The sequence below is a fragment of the Nannospalax galili genome, unplaced genomic scaffold (assembly GCF_000622305.1).
Source record: "Nannospalax galili isolate Female #2095 unplaced genomic scaffold, S.galili_v1.0 scaffold441, whole genome shotgun sequence".
Lineage (NCBI taxonomy): Eukaryota > Metazoa > Chordata > Mammalia > Rodentia > Spalacidae > Nannospalax > Nannospalax galili.
Window position 1 is genome coordinate 2,210,600 of NW_008348089.1, and position 11,905 is coordinate 2,222,504.

The 11,905-nt window shown below is 40.0% G+C and overlaps 1 protein-coding gene and 1 pseudogene across 1 annotated transcript in view; both read right to left on the bottom strand.

Moving 5' to 3' along the window:
* The window catches only part of Qrfpr (pyroglutamylated RFamide peptide receptor), an 87,597-nt gene that overhangs the window by 49,349 nt on the left and 26,343 nt on the right, over positions 1-11,905 (bottom strand). The window lies entirely within an intron of this gene.
* On the bottom strand, positions 9,505-10,948 carry LOC103743392 (annotated as a pseudogene).

Here is an 11,905-nt window from a genome sequence, read left to right on the forward strand (position 1 = left end):
GGAAGGTACTTTTAATTACCATGCACTATGTAGATAAAGCTTTGGCAAAGACCAATTTTTCCCAGATAAACCTTGCCTAGACATACATTATATTCCTTGATCTAGTTGTATGTATAATTTGTCAGTAGGTTGTTGGATTAATATGAAAAAAAAAAAATCCAAGGGATTACACTCACGAGAACAAGAACAAACAGGACTCTTCTAAAACAAACATGACCGTGGCTTTCTTGGCTCTTACTTTGTTACCCTTGCATTTCAGTCTTGGAAAAGCTGTGTCTTTGGAATATGTAACTAAACTCTCTATGACATAGGTATTTCAGACAACTTCCACAACTAGAAATCTAAAAGCCTCCTCATTAACCAGCAGATAAAATGGGAGTCCTGTAGTCCCTCTTAAGCATGAAACAGTTTTAAGAGATTGGACACCACACTTCTGCTCCCTAAAGAATTTTGGAACCAAAACTCTCAGTGGGGAATTGAGACAGGAACACAGAAATCCCTGGAAGAGGAGGTTTCAGAAATTAACATGTAAAAGGGAACAGCAGGGAAGGAACTGGAAGCCATTCCTTCCTGGACTTTGTTCAATGAAGGGAGCTGCTCAGAAAGCCCACATCATATGAACTTGGGAGGGGTGAGTACCCCATAAAAGACACTACAGACCTCCTTCACCTCTTTCTCCCTTTTTGCCCTCTTGGAGCTTGACCACAGATAAGACCAGACACACCTCCAAGCTCCTATATACCTGTCCTGTCCTGCAACTATCCCTGTGTCCCTGTACACCTGATACACAAGGAATTTCACAGAAACACAAGGACCTGGAACCTCCGGTGCCTACCCTCTAGACTCACATGTAAAATTGGGACACTGGGGTGGCTGGAGTGTTTCTGGAAAGACAGGGCCTAGGCAGAGTGAATCTCCACCTGAGGACCTCACAGATTCTAGACCTGGAGATGTTTATCTTGTAGAGCTGCAGTTTGCACTAAACTCCATATTTCTCTTCAGAGTGCTTCCTTTGACTACTTTGTAAGAACCATCTCTGTGTGTATTTGTGCAAGACTAGTTCACCAGAGTAAAAATATCTATTATAGTGCCCTCTCATTTTGGTTGCTCTAATAGTTAAAAATGCTATTTCATAAAAAAATAACTGAATTGCCTTTCTAATCTCCACTAATGACAAACCAAAAATTAGACCACTCAAATAATAGACTAAAATGATCCCAGGTTTATTATCTATTATTACCCAGGGTTTTCACCCATTAGGATAATAATGCAAAAATCAGTAATAAGGGTTTCATTATGTTCAGAATGTTAAGTAACCCATTGTGAAGTAACAAGGAAGGGAATTGCTTTTATATGCTGGGAAATGAATGGAAAAAGCTCAGAGTAAGCATTAGAAAGAATTTGTTGAGTCAACAAAATGTTCACCTTCAGAAATACCTTTAAAAATGAAGGAAAATAGGGCTGGAGGGATAGCGCAGCCATTGAAGGCTAAGGCTAACAATCAAAACGTAAAAATGCAGGAAAATATAGGGATTTTATGTGGTTTGCTATTTGCCAAACATACAACTCCATATTAGTATGAACTAATGTCAAAGAAGGAAGCATGGTTAAATGAAGAATTAATGCATCAATTTTGTTCCTGTGCCCAAACGATTAGTTTTACTAGTTTGTGCTGAATAGTGTTGTCAACTTGACACACCTGGTTAGAGAGAACCTTAGCTGAGGAATTATTTCCATTGGATTGGGGCAATTTCTTGTTTGCTGAATGATGTGGAAGAGCGCAGCCAGGCCACTGTGGGCAGTGCCACCCCTGGGCAAGTGGTCCTGTATCGTATAAAAAAGAAGGCTGAGCATGGGCCAGGGGAGCAAGTCAGTAAGCTGCATACTTCCACGGTCTGTGCTCCAGGTTCTGTCCCTGAGTTCCTGCCTTGGCTTCCTTTGATAACGGACTGTGCTGTAAGCCACATAAACCCTTTCCTTCCCAAGTTGGTTTTGTAACACAGCAATTGAAAACAGACTAGAACACAGTTTAAATTCAATGGGCTTTTCCTTTGCAGACCCAAGATTAAGAGAATAAATATTTACTGCAATCAATGAAAACTCCTTTTTTTTCAAAAACAGTTAAGTACAGTCTTTATTCTTCAAAACTATCAAAATCCACATCACAGAAGTGACTATGTTTTTGTTTATATGGATAAAATAGCCACATCTTTAATCAGAGAAATCCTAATACTCATGAGGCCTTGAACAATAACACTGGGAGGAGGGGTATGAACCTAATGCATTTGAGTTAAAGAAATCAATGATTCATTTAGCCATTGTGAATTAAATCATTCACAAATGTATAAGATTTAAACATATACAAGACCTGAGGATTTTTTTCTTCCACATTATACATCTTTCAATACACAGTTTTTAAATTTATATTTGTTTTATGTGTCTGAGTGTTTTGCCTGCATGTATGTAAGTGCACAACATGCATACAAAATCCATGGAGGCCAGAAGAGGGCATCAGATCCCCTGGAACTAGAGTTATGGAAAGTTGTTAGCTACCACGTGGATTCTGTGAACTGAACCCAGATCCTCTGCAAGAGTAGCCAGTGTCTTAACCACTGAGGTATTTCTCAAGCTTTCAATGAACAATTTTAAAAGTTCTCAAGTATATGACACAGAAAAATGAAGTTATTCTGAAATATCTAATATCAAACTCTCAGAGATTGCTTTCCATGCTAAGGAGTAATTTTTCTTTATAAGAATGCTAAATGATGGTCATTTCTGTACTACTTTTTTAAACCTCAGAAAAAGAGAAAATAGCACTTTTAAATTAGAATTGAGTCAGAAGCAGAATATTCATTTAAATTATAGGGGAAAAAAAGATAAAATGCTTGTAGGGAATGAATGGTGAAAAGTTTGTATCTAGAACCTTAAAATTTTTATTTTATTTTATTTCCATATGGACTTTTCAGTTACTGAACTAAATCTGGTCAGAATTCCTATAACAATTGGTAGGAAAGTTCCATTTTTTTTCTTAATTTAGATCTCAGAAGAACAGGTAATTGATTATGTGATTCTTGACCATAGCCATGCCACGGTGGAATCCAGATTGAGTCTAGCCTCTGAAAACTAAAAGGCAGTTGGCCCAGTGTATGGGTACAGGTGGGTGCGGCTCAGCTGCACCAAGGCTGAAAACACATCAGCAGGTCTCTGGTTGCCTAGACAACAGGTGAACTTCTTCCTAGTTGCTCCTGCTAACTGCAGATTTATGGTATCTGCGTTTCATACTTGGCTTGCTTTTGCAAATTAGTAATTGTTAGGGGACTTTCCACTCCTAAGCTATGGAAACTCAAACTTTTCACCCCAGACGTGATTTTTCTGTATAAAATCTTGCTCTAAAGACAGCTGGGGACTGTACTTGGGACCTGAATGCCCAGTGTAGTGACCGGCTGGCTAACAGAAACATTCTTTTTGGCAATTTTCTGTCTGAATAGTCTTCTCTGGTGAAACATCACAACAATCATAGCAGGTAAAGTAATAACCATGGCAGGAACCATCATCTCTAGAACAGGAGGAAGGCCATGCCACAGGGTTGTGATGCCCTAATCCAAGTGATTTATTTATTTATTTTTAATTTATGTACATGAGTGTTATGCCTGTATGTATGTAAGTACACCTGTATCATGCGGTGCCTGTGGAGGAGAGAGGCAGTCCCTGTCAATTAAAAGTCCTTAGTTGTAGGTTGGTTGGCCTGTAGTGCCAACTATGGCATGTGTGGTCAGTAAATAGTTACATGAACACTTCCTGGCTATTCCTGTACCTGAAGCAGGCAGCTTCATGAAGTCACTTGTGAATGGATGTTAAAACACAGGAGACAACTAACTGAAACCCAACAGTAAACAAATGATGGCAGTATCTGCACACATACACATAACAACGGTTTTCCATTATACAACAAATATATGTAGGAGGGAACCACCCCAACCTAATATTATAAAATGATTATTATTTTGTTTTGACTGTTGAAATAACTAGTTTCCATTTATTCTTATTTTTTCTATATTTAATTAGGATATTTTGGACTAGAATGAATAGAAAAGTCAATTCAGCCACAGCTCAAACCGCAAGAGTAATGCATTGTTTAACATAAGACAAATTCCAGAGGCGGGGGAGTACCACAGCTGAACGACTTTACTGTGAACCTCTTTTCTCACCGTGCTTCTTTGTGCCTTCAGAGTGGTTTTGCTTCTGTAAGTAGATGGTCAGTTTGTGCAAATAAGATGAGTGCAGTATCTCCAAGCATCACATTCAAATCATAAAGTCTAAAAGGGGAAGAGGAAGTGCACGCTTTTTCCCAGCCCTTTGTAAAAGTAAGAAAATCCATCCATGGCCAGAATAGGTTACTCGCTCATGTTAAAATTTGTTGATAGGGAAATTAAATTTAATATTTTTATTACTTTTATGTATATGTGTGCATCCTTGTGCACATGAGTGTGGGTGCCCTCAGAGGCCAGAGGTGTCAAATCTCACTGGAGCTGGAATGTCAGGTAGGTGTGAACTACCTGTGTTCTGGGAACTGAACTCAGGTTCTCTGAAAGAACAGTAAGCTCTCTTAACCACTGAGCCATCTCTAGCTGCAGGGGAAATTAAATTTAAAGCATTGACCTAAATTTGCCTATCCAATTCCTGAACACACCAGACTTCTGTTACTAAAGAACAACATCCAAGACCCAAGTACATAGAGGATCATTTCGTGTTTATGCACAAGGTGACAGTATTAGTGTCCTGTTGGTGCTGTAACAGAGGTTCATAATCTTAGTGACTTAAAAGATGTATTTGTGTGCTTGTGTAGGTATATGTATGTGCATGCGCTTAGGTGGGGGTGCGTGTGTGTGTGTGTGTGTGTGTGTGTGTGTGTGTGTGTGTGTGAGTCCCAGAGAACAACATACGTGTTCTTCCTCTGGAGCCATCTCCCTTATTTTTGGTTTTCTTTTTGTGAGACAGGGTCTCTTGCTGGCCTGGAGCTTATCAAGTACTAGGCTAGGCTGACTGCCAGGGAGCTCCTAGGGATCTGCCTGTCTCTGCCTCCCTAAGGCTAGGATTTCAAGGGTACCACATGCCCAAATTTTTTACATGGTTTCTGGGGATTGAACTCAGGTCTCATGCTTGTGTGGCCCTTTGCACTATCCCCAAAGCCCTTAAACTCAAAATTTAACTCACAGTTTGAAGCTCAGAAGTTTAAAATGAGTCAACAGGGCTGCCTTCCTTCTGGAAGCTCGGTGAGAAGCCTTTTTCTTGTCTGTTTCAGATTCCAGAAATTGTCTGTATTACTTGGCTCATGGCCCTGTATCATTCTTCTAAGGTAATCTTCAGATATCCTGCCTGCTTGACACGCCTTTTAGAAGGACTCATATTGGTGGACAAGGGGAGTGTCACTGGGTCCCACCTCAAGAAGAAAAGCTATTGGTATCAGTTGATGCTAAAAACAAGTACATATGAGCACCACTAAATGCATTTGCATTGAGCTCGCCAGAATGATCTATAATCTCCTACTGGTAAACCTTTAATTTATTCATATCTGCAAGATCTCTGCTGCGTAAGGTAGCATAGACACAGGTGGCAGGGACTGGGGAACAAAAATCCTTAAAGCATCTTATTCTATCATAACAGTTAAGACAACTTAGCATTGCACCGTGACTACTCTGCAAAAATGTCAATTTTCTTCAAAAACTTGTAAATTTATTGTGATAATCAAAATCCTAGGAGGATTTTTTAAAAAACTTAATTTTAAGTAAATGTAAATAAAAAAGTTCAGCTGTCTAGCTAAGTTAAAGAAATGGGACTCTAGGTGATATTTAGATAAGCTAAAAGCTTCTGCAATATGCATTGCTATGGGAATAGGAAAAAAGAAAATATATCAAAGTAGCCAGAAGGCTTGGAAAAGAATGTATAATTAAAGCATCACCACACAGTGTGGCATCCATGCATTAAACCTCACAACGCAGTACATTCTGGATCCAAAATATATTAGGAATGGTGCCTCTTTACTTGCTCTTCATCCTGAAATCTCAAAGGCTCTCCCTGCCTTTCCTCCTGACATTCTAATGGAACTCCCTGCTTTCTCTACCCTGCCTTCTGTGAGACTAACATCCTCAGGCACGGGGCACTCTGCCCACTTCCTCCTCAATCTATTTTGCCAGCTGGCTTTTATAGCCTCAAGCATTCTCCTTCTGAGACTCAGATGCCCATTTTCACTTCTGGATTCTTACTAAGTGATGTTTTGAGAGAGAGGCTTCCCTAAGTTTCCACGCCCGAATAGATGAATTGAGACTCCATAGGGTCTCATGTACTCAACTGCTATGCATATCTGTCTTTGAACTGCTCTAAAGAGACACCATAAGGCATAATCGGAAAAGGTCTCTAGGGATGCCTGTATAGAGCTGTCATCCCCTGTGCTATGGAGATGCCCATTGTGCAGTATACCTGTTCTGAATATACACTGAACAGGTCAGTGAGCTCTAGTCTAGGTAGAGAACTCAGTATGAGTATCTCATGTTTACAAGACCGGCCAGCAGTGTCTAGTCCGGGGAATATGAAACAAGCAGTGATGTTTGAATAGAGTGAGCACCCCGAGACTGTACTGTACTTCTTTCTCCTCCGCCCCTCATATTTTTCCTTTAGATATACAAGCACAGGAAATACAGTTTATTCTCACCATAAATTCAAAAGTTAAAAAAATTGATATAAAATAACATTGGGTAAGAAATTTCCATCTGTAAAGGCCCTTCTCCCTCTGCGCCTTAGTTCTTAAAAATCAGAAAACTGTAGGGGCTGGAGAGATGGCTCAGCAGTTAAAAGTACTGGCTGCTCTTGCAAAGGACCCAGGTTCAGTTCCCAGAATCCACCTAACAACCATCTGTAACTCCAGTTCCAGGAGATCTGACACCCTCTTCTGAGCTCCACAGGCATTGCAGAACACAGGTGCACTTACATACATGCAGGCAATACACTCATACACATAAAATAAAAATAATAAATAAAAAACTTTTTTTAAAAATGAGAAAACTGTATTACCCGTCTCTGCATAACAAGCCTCTCTTAGATCTTTTTGTTTTCACTTAGCCTTTTTTAAATCTCAAAGACATGAAGATGTAAACTTTCTGCTTTGTTTTGGCTGGGTACACTGTGACTGAATATAATTGTGATCCCTGTGTTGTTTTCAGGTGTAATTTTGTGTTTTAAACTAACATGAGTCAATTCATTATAGGGAATTCTTAAAAATAACTGAGTATCGATGGAATACTTCAGTCAGAAGTATTAGCACTCTGAAGAGGGCAGAGAATAAACAAAATTATCCCAGAACAGTTATCAAAAGAAGCTTAAAAAAAAGCACTACAGCACCAACATCACAGGAATTAATAAGCACTGTTCAATAATAACTCTCAATATTAACCTTCTCAACTCCCCATTGAAAATACACAGACTGATTGATTAGAAAACAGGATCCATCGATTTTCTGCCTCCAAGAAACGCACCTCAAAAACAATGATCAATACCATCTTAAGATTAGTGCATGTCTCCACTCTCAGCAGAGAAGCATCCTTATCCAGCAGAGTGTGATTAACACAGAGACCCACAACAGGCCAACACGTATGGACTAAGATAGGCTGCAGATGGCTTAGGACACTAATACCAAACTTCTGCCTTCCAAGGCTTGAGGATCACTGTTGAAGAGGGGGCAGAAAATTGGAAGAGCCAGAGGAGGTGGATGACTGCAAGGAAATAAAAATTTTCTAGATAGCTGATCACTTACTCATATGAACTTGGAGCAATGCTGACAGCATGCACAAATACCATGTAAGTTCAAACCAGACCAAATCCCAGCATAGACATGAGGAAGTGGGTTAGAACCCCAACCCTATCTGAGGAATTACCAGCAACTGATGACTGCTGGGAGGAGGAGATTCAGTCTCATTTAGGGGTTAAACTCTTAGTAGGTTGATACTGAAGGGCATTTGGGGATACAAACCTGACTCTTTAGGCCATCATATATATATAATTGGTGGGAGTGTTAGAATGGATAGAGGGTACAGATACAGGGCAGGATCTAAATATGATCAAAATATGAAATTTGCAAAAATTATTTATTATTTTTACTCCATGTGCATGAGTATACTGCCTACATATATGTGAATGCACCCATGTCATGCAATGCTGCGGAGGTTAGAAGAGGGCTTCGGATTCCCCTGGAACTGGAGTTAAGAATGGTTAAGTCCATGGAGACGTCATGTGGGTGCTGGGAATTGAACCTGGGTCCTCTGCAAGAGCAGTCAGTGCTTTTAACCGCTGAGCCATCTCTGTAGCCCCCAAATTAAAAAAATTTAAAAATAATTTAGTAACAAAATCTTTGGCCACTCATGTTTATTTTAAAAATTTATTGTGTACCAAAATTACTGTTCTTAGTATACCTAACCTAATGTGTATCATATATTAGCATGTGATTGGGGGATGATTTTTTAACTACATTAATCTATGGAAACTGTTGTCTTTCTTTTTCCCTCCTTTTGAAAAAGCAATTAGCTAAAATTCAGAAATTTAACAGTTAGTTGTAGAACTTGGGACTAAGAAAAAATTAGTTATACAAGGATTTTATCTCAGGCCTAACTAAAATATTTACCAGATAGGAAAATAATTTACAACAGTAATTTAAAATAAAAATAGTGCAGGTTACAGAAATGGCTCAGAAGTTAATAGTACTTATTGCTCTATCATGGGATTGGAGCTCATACCCCATATCAGGCAGTTCACAAATGCTCATAAATCCAGTTCCAAAGGGTCCCATGCCCTCTTCAGTCCTCTGCAGATACCCACGAACACACATGCACATACATACAGGTACATGGGCACACACACACACACAAAATTTTTTTAATCTTTAAAAATAAACACAGATGATATTACTTTGCCGTAATGGAGTGTGGATTTAGCTGTAGCCCTAAGCTATGGTACATTACCAACAATGATGTTAAACAGCAGTGAACGAACATCCACAACTGTTTTGATAGAATTTGGCTTCTCTTTAAACTGTCTTTTTTGCAGTCAAAACAAGGAAACCAAAAGTTAAAACCACTTAATAAACTTATAAACCTGAAAAACTAGATGCTCCAGTTAGGCAATAAAATTCGTCTTATGAAAGCAACGTATTCTAAGTTTCAAAGATGTGACAAGTTCTATAGACTATCTTTTCTCAGAATATGGAAGTTTCCAACCGCATGATCATCTGCCATGCAGGACTGGGTATCGTCTGCTGGTCTGAGATAAATCCATTTCAAAGTGTGTCTTGGTAGTACAGTAACAGTGGGGTGACAAAGCAAGCAGTCTGGACCTGTGATGAGTACTAAGCCTATAGTGTTTTGCTTGACAGAAAGGACATTTTCTTGAAAGTTGGGAAGTGCTGGCAGAGCTGATTATAGAAGATGACACTGGTTATGTTAACTGCTGGCTTTGGAGTCAGAGCTGGAGTGACGGACAATCTGGTTCAGTACACTTTGCTCATGTTTACAATGTGAATGCACAAATAAACATTTGCCACAGATTTACAACTGTGGAAGGCTTTGCAAAGTGAGATGGGATGATGGTCACACATTCCATTCCCATTTTTCCAAACAGGCCAGTACTTGCAGAGCGCCATAAGCTTTTCCAGTTTCTGTGCTGTGCCAGTTCATAAACTGGATAAGAATTGCTTCTGTTGAGTTCCTTGAATTTTCTCTGTATTATCTCCTTACAGCTCCTCTTCCTTGGGGGTGGAGTCTTGTTCTGGGGGTCCAGCTTTGCCCCTGGACCATTTTTGTCAGCAGTTCTTGAGAACATCCAGCTCTGAAACAATGGAAATACAACTGCATATAGTGGTCTTTATTAGACTTTGGCTTCTGAGATAGTCTTCAAAAACAAGTTGCCATTAGCTTGTTTAGAAGACGGACGAGAAGGTCTCTTCTCAAGCTGTGCTGCACTGGCACGATGCTGGACACACTTCTTGTTCTGGAGTTATCTTCATCATCTTCCTCATCCATTATGAGTGAATTTTTTTTAAACTTTAACAACTGAACTTACCAAAGGCAATTTGTTTTTATCCTCGGTACTCATTTTCCCAAGCGGTTTCTGAAGAAGGGACTGTTTCTTCTAAAGCTGTTAATACTTCCGGTTCACACAAACATCGTGCTTCCTATACATGGCTGTTCTGTACGTCGAGTTGCTTGGCAGCATGAACACTGTTTGGGGGCCGTTGAAATGGCAAGCAGTTTAAATGAGTACCAGGGCCCACATTTCTACTTGAAGGTGGTCAGTAAATGTCAATAGAAGCAGGAGAGGAGCCTTTTGTGAGTGTCACTATAGGTTGTTCTTTTTCTGAGTTAAAGGATTCTGCTACACAAAATAGAGATCTTCATCAAGGAGAATCTCTGGGTCTGGCTCAATATCAATCACATCTTCAGAGGGTTTCACCATTGATGTTAGTCGGGTTGAAGCTCCAGGACATATCTGCCTGGTATTAGTGGTTTTCTGCTCCTGTCAACTGGTAGACCCTCTGGAGTCTCTTTTCTCAGGTCTAGAGCTAGAACGACAAGGAGGGGAGGGTCTATAGATTCATGCCTTCTCTAATGTCCCTAACTAAGACCATTCTTGTTTAAAGACACATTACTCTCAAAGACGGTGGTATCAGAAAATTTAGATTAGAGGGTTCAGCTGTAATAGAATCAAGTTTCTTTAACACGTGATAAAGCCATTGTGTTCTCTAGAAACAGAGACAGGTCCTCTGTCCTTTGGTCCTGACATTTCTTGTTGGCCAACATCACCATAATATAATCATAAATTCCTCACTAACATAAGCTCCTAATTCTTGCAATTTCTGCTTAAGGGCACTCTGTAAAAGGTCATTTCCGAGAAGCTGCACTATCATTACACTCGTGAGGTGGAGGGGGAATACTCCATCCCACACTGTCCTTACTTTGTAAGCACCCCTGCCCCCTGTACTGGGTTCTGCCTTCCTTCTCCCAGTGACCTTCCCCCAAGATTAATGCTCCTCTGGTCTCTTTCTCTGAACTTTTTCTCTGAACTTTCTCCCTTATTTCCAGGACTCTAATTTGTTGTTAGTAATCATCCATCTATGGGTAGGGAAGAAAACAGTACAGCTTGCATTTTCCCAGTCTGCAGGTCAGAGTGGCAGCAAGTGGCACCCTCTATTGTTACAGTCATGTACAGGCATCAAATATAGGGACCCTTAGCCTTGCAAATAGCACAGCTCCTGTGTGGGCCTAGAAGTTGGGACTGCAGCTCTTAGAAACAGTTGGTGTTGCAACTTCTGGGCAGGGCTGGGTACTGGGATTGCTCCACTCTTGGAAGCAGACAGTGTGCAGCTATCAGCAAGGCCTCTGAGACTAGAGACTTGACAGTTCTCTGTGACTCCTCTCGAGTCTCTTCTCTAGCACGTCATGGCTTTTTATTCTTCTTTAGACTCAGCTCTACACCCTCCTGCAGCTTCTCTCCCCTTCTCCCCCCTCCCTGCCTGGCTACTGCTGAACACTCAGCTCTCTGCTCTCTTCCACTGCTTCTTTTTCTGTCCACACGACCAAAAGTAGGCAGGAAAAGACCGTTTAAGAGATGTCTACTGCCACCATACCAGAGAGAGCCACACTGAGGAGTGTGGCTCAGCAGACTCCAGATAATCTGATCTTCCAAAACAAGTATTTTAGAGACACAATAAGCACTGAAAAATGCTTCACTAAAATATAGATTGTTTATGTAAAAACGGCATTCATTGGAGTCATAATATCAAAGGTGAACTAAATTGCAAATTTTACATTGGATACATATTTCATTTTTTTCCAAAACAAATCTAAAAAGAAATTTTATTTAT